The following is a 14,767-nucleotide window of genomic DNA, read 5'->3' as shown; positions in this document are numbered from 1 at the left end:
AAGCTGCATGGGCAGCTGCACCTGTACACGCCATCCAAGCTCTGTCTGACTCAATGCCCAGGCGTATCAAGGCCGTTATTACGCCCAGAGGTGGTTGTTCTGGGTACTGATTTCTCAGGATCTATGCAACCAAATTGCGTGAAAATGTAATCACATGTCAGTTCTAGTATAATATATTTTTCCAATGAATACCCGTTTACCATCTGCGTTTCGCCTTGGTGTAGCAATTTTAATGACCAGTAGTGTAGTATTTCATGCCAAGACAAGGCCCCGACAATAATCATAGCTCTCTCCCAGTGCAGAAATCACAGCAATTGTGCAAATACAGGACGTAAACACAAGGTGAGATATTGAAGTTTGAGTCGGTTTGGAGACGTGCTCGGATGGTCGAGACAGTTACAGCAACTGATCGCGTGAAATGGGAAATTCGGGTGTGAGTCCCGGTTTCGCACAAATTTTCATTGTCACAAATATATTGTGCAGCTTTAGCGTGATCATATTCGCAATAGCGAATGCATTTCTTGTACAGTCCTTTGCCTTTTTACTTTCGTTCATGTTCGTCTTATAATGTCTTTACAAGAGACTTTCCATTTGTTCAACTGCTGTTTCAAATCGTTTGGCCGCTCCTGACAATGAGAATGTCATCTTCAAGCTTCTTTATTATTAAATTTCTTCTCCATGTACTTTAATTCTCTTTCCAAAATTTCTCCTTAGTTATCTTCACAGTTTGCTCATTGTACAGGCGGAGTAACATTGGGGTCAGCAACAATTCTGTCTCACTTCCTTCTCTACTACTGCTTTCTTTTCATGTCCTTCAACACATGACTGCAGTCGGCGTTCTGTATACGTTTACAGGTAACAATTCACATCCGTATTTTATGTCTACTACTTTCTACATTGCAAAAATCTTTCTGTAACCTACAGTTACAGGTATTATTATTATTATTATTATTATTATTATTACAATGAAATGAATACCATTAGCTGCATACAGGCGTTGATGTAAGTCAACGGGGACAGTTGAAAATGTGTGCGCCGACCGGGACTCGAACCCGGGATCTCCTGCTTACATGGCAGACACTCTATCCATTTTCTTTTCTTTTTTTTCTTTTGTCCGTTGTTGATCGTTGTGTTTGGTCGTTGCGGACGTCACATGACATCCGTTGAAGTTCGTTTGTTGATCCTTCCAATCAGTTTTTTTGTTACAGAGGCCAACCAGCTTTCTGACCGAACACACTGAGCTACCGTTTCGGCGAGGGGCACTGTTTGTGCATCTGCACAGAAGAAGATGGTCAAATGGCTGGTCAGCCTTAACTAATATATATATATATATATATATATATATATATATATATATGAAGATGATATCTGTTCTTTCGGACATGTCCGACAGAACAATTACCATCTTCATATATATATTATTATTTTAAAAAACATAGACGTTGTGGGATGATGACAATTTATAAACAGAGCGAGGTGGTGCAGTTGATAGCGCACTGGATTCCCATTCAGAAGGACGACGGTTCAAACCTGCTTCCGGCCATCCTAATTTAGGTTTTCTGTAATTCCCCTAAATCGCTTCCTATGAACGGGTACGGCCAATTTGCTTCCCAAACCTTCCCTAAACCGAGCTTGTTCTCCGTCTCTAATGATCTCGTTGTCGACGGGACGTTAAACGGTAGTCTCCTCCTCCAATTTATAACCAAGCCATGGGACTGTGGCAGAGTGTTCTCAGTTGTAAAGATGACCGGTCGTAACCAGAGAGGTACCATAAACTCGCCACACTCGTCCTCCGCAGGTGTTATTTTCGCTGGTGACGTGGACTTCACGACGGACCGAGTCTTCACCAAAGTGAACATCCAGATCCGCATAGCCAGGGAGGCGTACCGCTACTGGCCGCCACAGCCGGACCACCTGGACCACGACATCCTGCTGCTGGAGCTCTGGAGGGCCTTCACCATCGTGCGGGACTACGTCGCTGTCATCCCCATCACCGAGGACAAGACGTGAGTGCAGCGCCACAGTAAGCTGCAGTGGCTAGCCTGTTTACCAACTTACTGCCCTTCAGGGTGTGTACGTTAGTTCAGTTGTCAGTCTGCAGTATCTGATTAAAATGACTGTCGCACACTATCTGATCAAAGGTATCCACACATACACACATCACAAAAGTTTTGCATCACCCCAATTACCAGAACTCCTGAAGATAGACGTCGACTGTGGATATTGTATCACAGACGCAGTGTCTTTGACTGTTCAGAGATATCACTAAACACGCCCGAAGATTTAAACAACCATTGTTACGTCGGGACGGCGGTTCCATCTCAAAATTCGGTGCACCTTGCCAATTTCTTTCATAATTTCCGAAATGCCCTGTGTTATTATTTTGTAGCTTTTCTACATCTACATCTACATTTATACTCCGCAAGCCACCCAACGGTGTGTGGCGGAGGACACTTTACGCGCCACTGTCATTACCTCCATTTTTTCGTTTGTGCGAGGATTTAGAGAAGGAACTGCAGTGCGGTCTTCCTCTGTGAAACAGCTTTGGAAAAAGGTGTTTAGTATTTCAGCTTTACGCGTGTCATCCTCTGTTTCAATGCCATCATCATCCCAAAGTGTTTGGATATGCTGTTTCGAGCCACTTACTGATTTAACGTAAGACCAGAACTTCCTAGGATTTTCTGTCAAGTCGGTACATAGAATTTTACTTTCGAATTCACTGAACGCTTCACGCATAGCCCTCCTTACGCTAACTTTGACATCGTTTGTCTGAGAGGTTTTGGCTGCGTTTAACTTTGCAGTGAAGCTCTCTTTGCTTTCGCAGCAGTTTCCTAACTTTGTTGTTGAACCACGGTGGGTTTTTCCCGTCCCTCAAAGTTTTACTCGCCAGGTACCTGTCTAAAACGCATTTTACGATTGCCTTGAACTTTTTCCATAAACACTCAACATTGCCAGTGTCGGAACAGTAATTTTCGTTTTGATCTGTTAGGTAGTCTGAAATCTGCCTTCTATTACTCTTGCTAAACAGATAAACCTTCCTCCCTTTTTTTATATTCCTATTAACTTCCACATTCAGGGATGCTGCAACGGCCTTATGATCACTGATTCCGTGTTCTGCGTTTACAGAGTCGAAAAGTTCGGGTCTGTTTGTTATCAGTAGCTCCAAATGTTATCTCCACGAGTCGGTTCTCTGTTTAATTGCTCGAGGTAATTTTCGGATAGTGCACTCAGTATAATGTCACTCGATGCTCTGTCCGTACCACCCGTCCTAAACATCTGAGTTTTCCAGCCTATATCTGGTAAATTGAAATCTCCACCTAAGACTGTAACATGCTGAGAAAATTTATGTGAAATGTATTCCAGATTTTCTCTCAGTTGTTTTCCGTATTTCTATGTCCCTCTTCCCGTATTGGAGCGCGAGTGTCCTTCTTATATTACTTGTGTCAACTGTTCTTGAATTTCCCGGATTTCTCTTTTGTGTTGCGTATTAATTTGATTCTGATTTTGTTTGCATTTCCTAATTTGTTCGAATTCTTCTGTGTCAGTAAAGACTACCGGTCTTGTGTCATTCGGATTATAATCTACCTTCACAGATAAATTATTTAGCTGATCCGAAAGTTCGACTACTTTCTCTGATAATGAACCGATTTCCTCCGTGTGTCCTTCTGAACCAAATTTCAGAGCATCTACTGTGTCCTTTAAGTTTTCCTGAGTTTTTGCAAGTTGCGCAACCGAATCGGTAGGTGCAACTGAGTCAATTTTAGCTTGCAAGGTGTCGTGATTTTCATGAACAATAGTTTGCAGTTCTTTTATGGCTGCTTCGTGATTCTGTAATGCGTTTTCATGCGCGACAACATAGATTGAACATGCTCACAAATTTGTGTTTTTACGTCATTACAGACGTTTTGACATTTCGATTCGATTTTAAGTAACTCAGCAGTTAAACCTTCACGTGTTTGTTGAAGTATTTCTTTAATTTGTTTCTGATTTTGTTCCATTTGTTGCTGTGATTGTTTGTTTTTGATTTTGTTCCATTTGTTACAATAATTACAATTATAATTTATTAGTGTCTGGAGCATGTTCCTTTGTGTATTCGTATTTTGAAAAGCAGAGAATGTGCCTTGGCGTAATTGAGAAAAAGGTGAGGACGTAAAACCTGAATCGACAGCATTTGCAAAATTTTGTCCTGTCATTTCGGATTCCTGAGGCGAGCTGTTGCCGACCGAACGATCGACAATGCTTCTCTGTTCACTAATTGTTTCACTGTCTACACCATTATTTGCCACCTGGTCCATTTCCCTACGCAGAATTACCAAATTACTATTCTGAATATTTGTTAATTCATTACACAGTGCGGCTAACACACTACTCTCGTCTTCACTGTCATTTCTCAATTTACTTTGCAGCCTAGTGTTACGTTTTTCACACACCATGATCACAATTTGAAGATCAAAAATAAGAAAACACATTAACATAGCAGTGAATATAATATATAAGAGAGCTAAGTAACACTGAACATACTCAGACAGTTCTCTCTTTACTTATTCTGATCACCAATAAACTGACACACAATATTTTTTAGTGCAGCGCAATCTGACTTTCAATAATCCCTACAAAACAATGGCCCTGACTAATAGTAACCTATACCTTTCATGAATCACTTACCTCACAAAAATCTTTGTTGCTCGAACTACTGCAATACAGAGAGCGCCAATACTGCCAGCTAAATAAAAGATTCTAACTACTGAAGGCACTAACTACTGATAGGCATAGTTAGCAAATGAAAGATTTTGATAGAGACCAAACAATGTATTTACCTTAATAATGTTCAAAAGTCATCATATATATATATATATATCAGTTCATGACATCCAGTATTACATATTTACTCTTTCTGGCGGACACACGTCCAGATCTTCCGCTCTCAAAACTCCGCCATCTCATTTACCACATCCACCACTGTTGGCGGCTCACCTCCAACTGCGCAACGCTACGCGCTGTTCACATCCAACTGCCCAACACTACAATAGCGAATATTCCAACAATGCCAAACGGCTACAGACTGCACACAGTACAGTCAGTGATTTTCATACAGAGCGCTACGTGGCGTTACCAACATAAAAACCTAAACAGCCTACTTACATAGCCCCCATGCTCCCCACAAAAAATTTTACAAATTGTTTTGGGCAGTGGCCAATACAGGTTTGAAAACATTTTTCATAATTACAATAACAAAGAAACCAAATGCACACACTTATTCAATGTTGGTCAAGATCTAAAATTTTCTCACAGTCCATAAAGACAGTTCTGATCATTCATCACAGTAAAATTGCAGTGTTCTTATTTTTCTCAAAGCCCGAGCAGTAAAAGAAAATGCACACGGAAGTAATGGATTTCCATGCAGTCTTGAAGAAGTAGTGTTGTCCTTCCAACGGAAAGACAGTGCTGACTCTTGACATGCAGCCGGCCGAAGTGGCCGCGCGGTTCTGGCGCTGCAGTCTGGAACCGCGAGACCGCTACGGTCGCAGGTCCGAATCCTGCCTCGGGCATGGATGTGTGTGATGTCCTTAGGTTAGTTAGGCTTAACTAGTTCTAAGTTCTAGGGGACTAATGACCTCAGCAGTTGAGTCCCATAGTGCTCAGAGCCATTTGAACCATTTCTTGACATGCAGACAGGTAATGGGCCACAACAGAGCAAACCCACAGCAGAGTCATTTGACGTTTTGAAGAATATTGGTAGGTAGGTCATCACAGAGTAGACCCACTGTAGTCGTGGTAGAGAGTATGGTATTGGTGGGACACCAGAGGTGCAGACCCACTGCAGTCCTTGTAGAAATAATGGTATTGGTGGGTCATCAAAGGTGTAGACCCACTGTAGTCCTTGTAGAGATTGCTATCAGCCATCATAGCGTTCAAATGCGTATATATATATATATATATATATATATATATATATATATATATATATATATATATAATTTTGTGACATCCAATTAAACAACAGGGACCAGTCCCGTACCCAGCCTCTGTGCTGAGTCTGGCGAACCCCCACTTACCATCCGCCGACAGCGCCTGCTGGTGCGCCAGGCTTGTAAGTTTCTTGCAGCTCCCAGATCGCCTGCTCACCATCTTGTTGCCCATCCACCTCTGGACCGCCATTTTTCCCGCCGTCCCCGGGCTACGTTGCCGTTTGGGATCCGTGTGCAACGTGTACTAGAGTCCCTCGGTGTGGAGTCTGTACAACCCCAAATCCAAGGTTTTAACCGCCTGCCACCCTGGTTACTAAAGAGGCCCAGAGTGATTTTAGATTTATTGCAGTACAAGAGAGATTGCACTCCTGCCACCGTTTTTAATGCAGCATTTTCTGCCATTTTATCTGAGCACCACGACTATGTAGCTGTTTTTACGGATGGGTCGAAACAAGGGGATTCTGTTGGTTGCTCAGTTGTTTTTCCATATCGTGTCCTTAAGGTCCGACTGCCTCAGACTTTTACTGTCTTTGATGCAGAATTGTTTGCGATCTTGCGGGCACTGGAGCGCATCAGACATTCTTCCTCTCCTAAATTTCTTGTCTGTTCCGATTCACTCAGTGCCCTTCTCTCATTGCAACGTTTGTATCCGGCAGACAAAATTGTCCAGACCATCCAGGATGCCCTCCTCCGGCTACAGCGACTGGGGAAGGTTGTAACTTTCTGCTGGGTTCCAGGGCATGTCGGCATTGCTGGGAATGAAAGGGCAGATCTCGCAGCCCAGGAGGCGTGTCTCGATCCACACGTATCTCAGTGTGCTATCCCCTTGCACGCACTCACCTCGCTGTTGAGCTCACGGGTCATGCGTCGGTGGGAGGATGAGTGGCTGGAAGTGACTGACAATAAGCTCCGTATAGTCAAGCCCACAACGCGTGTGTGGTGTACTTCCTTTCAGCCCCGTCGACGGGACGAGGTTCTCCTCACTCGGCTTCGAATAGGCCACAGCCCTATGACGCACGGCTTCCTGCTCCGGCGAGAGGACCCTCCAATGTGTGGTGCTTGCGGCGTCCAGGTCACTGTGCGCCACGTTTTATTGGATTGCGTTTTATTTTCTGACCTGCGGGTCGCGGCTGACTTGCCAGCGGACCTGCCATCTCTTTTAGGCAACACTCGGACGAATGTGGTTAAAGTTTTAAAGTTCTGTGCCATGTCAAATGTTTTTACAAAGATTTTAGGGAGAGGATTTTAATTTGCTCACTGTGTGACAAGCTCCCCCATACTCTATGTAAGTAGCCCGCCAGTGATAATTTCAGTGGCATTCTTGTTGCTATGTTTCCCCTTTCCTTAGGTTTTACTTTCTTAGGTAGCATTTTCCTTCTTTTCCTGCTTTGTTTGAGTGTGTGCTTTAGTTTTCTTAGGTCTGTCCACATTTGTTTCTTTTAAATGTGTGTCAGGGCGCTGATGACCTCGATGTTGAGCGCCCAAAAGCCCCAACACACCACCACCATCACCAATTAAACAAATTTCCTTTTTATGATGGACACACCTCCAGATAGTCTGCTCAAAAATCTGGCATCTCTCTCCCCACATCCACCACTGCTGACGGCTCACCTCGAACCGCACAACACTACACCCAGATTGCATCCAACTGCCTAACACTCCAATGGCGAATATTCCAACAATGAGTCCAAACAGCCACAGACTGCACACAGCACAGTCAGTGATTTTCATACAGAGAGCTACTGGCGTTACCAACATAAAAACCTAAACAGCCTACTTGCACCACAAGCAAGTCTTTAGCAAAGCATCTTGTGGATTTTTCTACCAAGAGGAAAACAAATTCTCAAAGTTTGAGAATGCCCATCTTGAGTGACGATGTCCCTTCTGTTGTGTCCTCGCCAATGGGTGCAACCAGATCTGGTGTGCTCAGGTACACTCCTGGAAATGGAAAAAAGAACACATTGACACCGGTGTGTCAGACCCACCATACTTGCTCCGGACACTGCGAGAGGGCCGTACAAGCAATGATCACACGCACGGCACAGCGGACACACCAGGAACCGCGGTGTTGGCCGTCGAATGGCGCTAGCTGCGCAGCATTTGTGCACCGCCGCCGTCAGTGTCAGCCAGTTTGCCGTGGCATACGGAGCTCCATCGCAGTCTTTAACACTGGTAGCATGCCGCGACAGCGTGGACGTGAACCGTATGTGCAGATGACGGACTTTGAGCGAGGGCGTATAGTGGGCATGCGGGAGGCCGAGTGGACGTACCGCCGAATTGCTCAACACGTGGGGCGTGAGGTCTCCACAGTACATCAATGCTGTCGCCAGTGGTCGGCGGAAGGTGCACGTGCCCGTCGACCTGGGACCGGACCGCAGCGACGCACGGATGCACGCCAAGACTGTAGGATCCTACGCAGTGCCGTAGGGGACCGCACCGCCACTTCCCAGCAAATTAGGGACACTGTTACTCCTGGGGTATCGGCGAGGACCATTCGCAACCGTCTCCATGAAGCTGGGCTACGGTCCCGCACACCGTTAGGCCGTCTTCCGCTCACGCCCCAACATCGTGCAGCCCGCCTCCAGTGGTGTCGCGACAGGCGTGAATGGAGGGACGAATGGAGACGTGTCGTCTTCAGCGATGAGAGTCGCTTCTGCCTTGGTGCCAATGATGGTCGTATGCGTGTTTGGCGCCGTGCAGGTGAGCGCCACAATCAGGACTGCATACGACCGAGGCACACAGGGCCAACACCCGGCATCATGGTGTGGGGAGCGATCTCCTACACTGGTGATCGTCGAGGGGACACTGAATAGTGCACGGTACATCCAAACCGTCATCGAACCTATCGTTCTACCATTCCTAGACCGGCAAGGGAACTTGCTGTTCCAACAGGACAATGCACGTCCGCATGTATCCCGTGCCACCCAACGTGCTCTAGAAGGTGTAAGTCAACTACCCTGGCCAGCAAGATCTCCGAATCTGTCCCCCATTGAGCATGTTTGGGACTGGATGAAGCGTCGTCTCACGCGGTCTGCACGTCCAGCACGAACGCTGGTCCAACTGAGGCGCCAGGTGGAAATGGCATGGCAAGCCGTTCCACAGGACTACATCCAGCATCTCTACGATCGTCTCCATGGGAGAATAGCAGCCTGCATTGCTGCGAAAGGTGGATATACACTGTACTAGTGCCGACATTGTGCATGCTCTGTTGCCTGTGTCTATGTGCCTGTGGTTCTGTCAGTGTGATCATGTGATGTATCTGACCCCAGGAATGTGTCAATAAAGTTTCCGCTTCCTGGGACAATGAATTCACGGTGTTCTTATTTCAATTTCCAGGAGTGTATTTTCCCACTGGCCCCATGGGCTGCACTTTGAAATTCGCGACCAACCACAAGCGACATCAGCAACTTCTTCACTGTCACCAATGAGATGGACCTCTCTGTTGTGATAACCGGCGACCACAGGCAGCAATGAACGAGTTCATGTTCAGCGATGCTGTACGACAGTTCTAGTGTGGAGTTCCAGAGCTGCTGTTCGTAGCTACAGTTCTTAGTGGTGATGAGCCTGCGAGAATTAGTCACATCTGGCCTTCGCTCAAGAACATATGATTACTACCGTGATTGACAGTGTGGCACTCTGGATGGACTTAGTCTTGTTGACATTGTATTCAATATTCAGTAATGCACACCTTGACAGGCCACTGCTTAATTTTATTTGTCCACAAGTACATCTAGCGAGTTGCCGTACAACTCTAGTTAAGTACTGCAGCACAATAAACTGAATATTTGTGGGTCACAAATTTGTTTGGACTGCCATAGTTCCTCCCTCCACAACGGAGCACCTAAATGTAATACAACGTGTGTGAGCTGTTCTTCCCAGATGACGCGTTCATGTCAACTGGGATCCGTTTGCGTGCATTGCCGAGGACAAAACACCTTTGTAGTGTATGGTGACTCTTAACGCCTCCTCGCTCCTGTGACACGCAGTGCAGGCGACCCTACAGCCTCACAAAGCACCATCTCAGGAAAACATGTACCTTAGGCAGCATCATACAGCTTGTGTATCCATTCAGTTGAAGTCTTAACCGCCACACATAATTTGTCAGGAATGATACTGTGATTTGGCTGCTTCCTGACCTCAGAAAACATACATTATTGGTCATTAAAATTGCTACACCACGAAGATGACGTGCTACGGACGCGAAATTTAACCGACAGGAAGATGCTGTGATATGCAAATGATTAGCTCTTCAGAGCATTCACACAAGGTTGGCACGGGTGGTGACACCTACAACGTGCTGACACGACGAAAGTTTCCAACCGATTTCCCATACACGAACAGCAGTTGACCGGCGTTGCCTGGTGAAACGTTGTTGTGATGCCTCGTTTAAGGAGGAGAAACGCGTACCATCACGTTTACGACTTTGATAAAGGTTGGACTGTAGCCTGTCGCGATTGCGGTTTATCGTATCGCGACATTGCTGCTCGCGTTGGTCGAGATCCAATGACTGTCAGCAGAATATGGAATCGGTGGGTTCAGGAGGGTAATACGGAACGCCGTACTGGATCCCAACGGCCTCGTATCACTAGCAGTCGAGATGACAGGAATCTTATCTGCATGGCTGTAACGGATCGTGCAGCCACGTCTCGATCCCTGAGTCAACAGATGGGGACATTTGCAAGACAACAACCATCTGCACGAACAGTTCAACGACGTTTGCGGCAGCAGGCACTATCAGCTCAGAGACCATGGCTGCGGTTTCCCTTGACGCTGCATCACAGACAGGAGCGCCTGCGATGTTGTACTAAACGACGACCCTGGGTGCACGAATGGTAAAACGTCATTTTTTCGGATGAATCCAGGTTCTGTTTACAGCATTCGTGTTTGGCGACATCGCGGTGAACCCACATTGGAAGCGTTTATTCGTCATCGCCATACTGGCGTATCACCTGGTGTGATGGTATGGGGTGCCATTGGTTACACGTCTCGGTCACCTCTTGTTCGCATTGACGGCACTTTGAACAGTGGACATTACATTTCAGATGTATTACGACCCGTGGTTCTACCTTTCATTCGATCCCTGCGAAACCCTACATTTTTGCAGGATAATGCACGACAGCATGTTGCAGGTCCTGTATGGCCTTTCTGGATATAGAAAATGTTCGACTGCTGCCCTGGCCAGCACATTCTCCAGATGTCTCACCAATTGAAAATGTCTGGTCAATGGTGGCCGAGCAACTGGCTCGTCACAATAAGCCAGTCACTACTCTTGATGAATTGTGGTATCGTGTTGAAGCTGCATGGGCAGCTGTACCTGTACACGCCATCCAAGCTCTGTTTGACTCAATGCCCAGGGGAATCAAGGCCGTTATTACGGACAGAGGTGGTTGTTCTGGGTGCTGATTTCTCAGGATCTATGCACCCAAATTGCGTGAAAATGTAATCACATGTCAGTTCTAGTATAATATATTTGTCGAATGAATACCCGTTTATTATCTGCATTTCTTCTTGGTGTAGCAATTTTAATGGCCATTAGTGTATATGGTGTGTGGGGGGGGGGGGGGGGGGGTGGTTGATAAGCTTTAGAGAAGCAATATTTCCATGACCAAATCAAGGGAGAGTACTGATTTGTACAATAGTGTGGGTGACGGTCATATATGAAGGTTGTTTTTAGATATAAAAGTGGCTTCTCCTCGTAGGTAGCTTTGTCACCTAAATGAGAAGTTCCATAGTGCTGCTCACGGTGCATGCAACTTGAAGTATAGACTACCATGGCACATACCCCTTTTTTTTCACAATTTGAGCGAGTGTGATGCTCACTTTCTCGTTGACCACTTGGTTGATTTCGGTGTGAAGAAAGATCAGACCAGTGTCCTGCCTGACAACGTCGAGAAATATATTTCTTTCTCAAAATGAATGATGCCAAGAATTACTTTCTGCTTCCTAGCCGCACTGTGTTTTATTCAGGTACCACTACAGAAACTTTTTCAAACTCTTTCTCAGGATGATATGCAAATGACTTTAGTGCATATTATGATGATGCAAAGTTTCATCTTGTGACGAGGAAGTGTACTTTGCCATACTAGTATCTGGACTGTATGGAAAAACTGTACGAAAATAGGGTAACCTACATAACTGCATACACCAGAAACCTTAGAGGTGATGCAGTACCATATGCAGAGTATAAGCATGTAGTAAATGTTTGACAGGACTTCAAAATCCTAAATTTAGGGAAGTATGCAAAACTTAATATGGACATGGACATATGTTTGCTTGCTAACGTTCTTGAGAAATTCTGGGGCGTATGTACCCTTAATCGGGTAGAGAGGTTAGATAATTTAAAAAGGGAAATGGATAGGTTAAAGTTAAATACAGTGAGAATCAATAAAGTTCGGTGGCAGGAGGAACAAGACTTTTGGTCAGGTGAATACAGGGTTATAAATACAAAATCAAATAGGGGTAAGGTAGGAGTAGGTTTAATAATGAATAAAAAAATAGGAGTGCGGGTAAGCTACTACAAACAGCATAGTGAACGCATTATTGTGGCCAAGAAAGACACGAAGCCCACGCCTACTACAGTAGTATAAGTTCATATGCCAACTAGCTCTGCAGATGACGAAGAAATTGAAGAAATGTATGATGAAATAAAAGAAATAATTCAGATAGTAAAGGGAGACGAAAATTTAATAGTCGTGGGTGACTGGAATTCGGTAGTAGGAAAAGGGAGAGAAGGAAACGTAGTAGGTGAATATGGATTGGGGCAGGAAGCCGCCTGATAGAATTTTGCCCAGAGCACAACTTAATCATAGCTAACACTTGGTTCAAGAATCATAAAAGAAGGTTGTATACATGGAAGAAGCCTGGAGATACTAGAAGGTATCAGATAGATTACATAATTGTAAGACAGAGATTTAGGAACCAGGTTTCAAATTGTAAGACATTTCCAGGGGCAGATGTGGACTCTGATCACAATCTATTGGTTGCGAACTGAAGATTAAAACTGAAGAAACTGCAAAAAGGTGGGAATTTAAGGAGATGGGACCTGGATAAACTGAAAGAACCAGAGGTTGTGCAGAGATTCAGGGAGAGCATAAGGGAACAATTGACAGGAATGGGGGAAAGAAATACAGTAGAAGAAGAATGGGTAGCTTTGAGAGATGAAATAGTGAAGGTTCAGGGGATAAAGTAGATTAAAACGCAAGGGCTAGAGGCATATATCGCTAGGGCTAAGATAGATACTGCCTACAGCAAAATTAAAGAGACCTTCAGAGAAAAGAATCACCTGTATGAATATCAAAAACTCAAATGGAAAACCAGTGCTGAGCAAAGACGGGAAATCAAAAAGATGGAAGGAGTATATAGAGGGTCCATTCAAGGGCGATGTACGCGAGGGCAATATTATCGAAATGGAAGAGGACGTAGATGAAGATGAGATGGGAGATATGATACTGCGTGAAGAGTTTGACAGAGCACTGAAGGACCTGAGTCGAAACAAGGCCCCGGGAGTAGACAACATTCCATTAGAACTACTGATGGCCTTGGGAGAGCCAGCCCTGACAAAAATCTACCATCTGGTGAGCAAGATGTATGAGACAGGCGAAATATCCTCAGACTTCAAGATGAATGTAATAATTCCAATCCCAAAGAAATCAGGTGCTGAAAGGTGCGAAAACTACCGAATTATCAGTTTGATAAGTCACGGCTGCAAAATACTAACAAGAATTCCTTACAGACAAATGGAAAAACTGGTAGACGCGGAACTTAGGGAAGATCAGTTTGGATTCCGTAGAAATGTCGCAACATGCGAAGCAATACTAACCCAACGACATATCTTAGAAGATAGACTAAGCAAAGGCAAACCTACGTTTCTAGCATTTGTAGATTTGGATAAAGCTTTTGTCAATGTTGACTGGAATACTCTCTTTCAAATTCTGAAGGTGACAGCGGAAAAATACAGGGAGCTAAAGGCTATTTACAATTTGTACAGAAACCAGATGGCAGTTATAACAGTCAAGGAACATGAAAGGGAAGCAGTGGTTGAGAAGGGACTGAGGCAGAGTTGCAGTCTGTCCTAGATGTAATGCAGTCTATATTGAGCATGCAATGATGGATACAAAAGAAAAATTCAGAGTAGGAATTAAAATCCATTTAGAAGAAATGAAAACATTGAGGTTCGCTGATGACATTGTAATTCTGTCAGAGACAGCAAAGGACCTGGAAGAGGAAATGAACGGAATGGACAGTGTCTTGAAAGAAGGATTTAAGATGAACATCAACAAAAGCAGAACGAGGATAATGGAATGTTGTCTCATGAAGCCAGGTGATGCTGAGGGAATTACACTCCTGGAAATGGAAAAAAGAACACATTGACACCGGTGTGTCAGACCCACCATACTTGCTCCGGACACTGCGAGAGGGCTGTACAAGCAATGATCACACGCACGGCACAGCGGACACACCAGGAACCGCGGTGTTGGCCGTCGAATGACGCTAGCTGCGCAGCATTTGTGCACCGCCGCCGTCAGTGTCAGCCAGTTTTCCGTGGCATACGGAGCTCCATCGCAGTCTTTAACACTGGTAGCATGCCGCGACAGCGTGGACGTGAACCATATGTGCAGTTGACGGACTTTGAGCGAGGGCGTATAGTGGGCATGCGGGAGGCCGGGTGGACGTACCGCCGAATTGCTCAACACGTGGGGCGTGATGTCTCCACAGAACATCGATGTTGCCGCCAGTGGTCGGCGGAAGGTGCACGTGCCCGTCGACCTGGGACCGGACCGCAGCGACGCACGGATGCA

The sequence above is a fragment of the Schistocerca serialis genome, chromosome 10 (assembly GCF_023864345.2).
Source record: "Schistocerca serialis cubense isolate TAMUIC-IGC-003099 chromosome 10, iqSchSeri2.2, whole genome shotgun sequence".
NCBI classification, from domain to species: Eukaryota; Metazoa; Arthropoda; class Insecta; order Orthoptera; family Acrididae; genus Schistocerca; species Schistocerca serialis.
The sequence above is the reverse complement of the archived record's forward strand: the minus strand, read 5'-3'. Positions refer to the sequence as shown.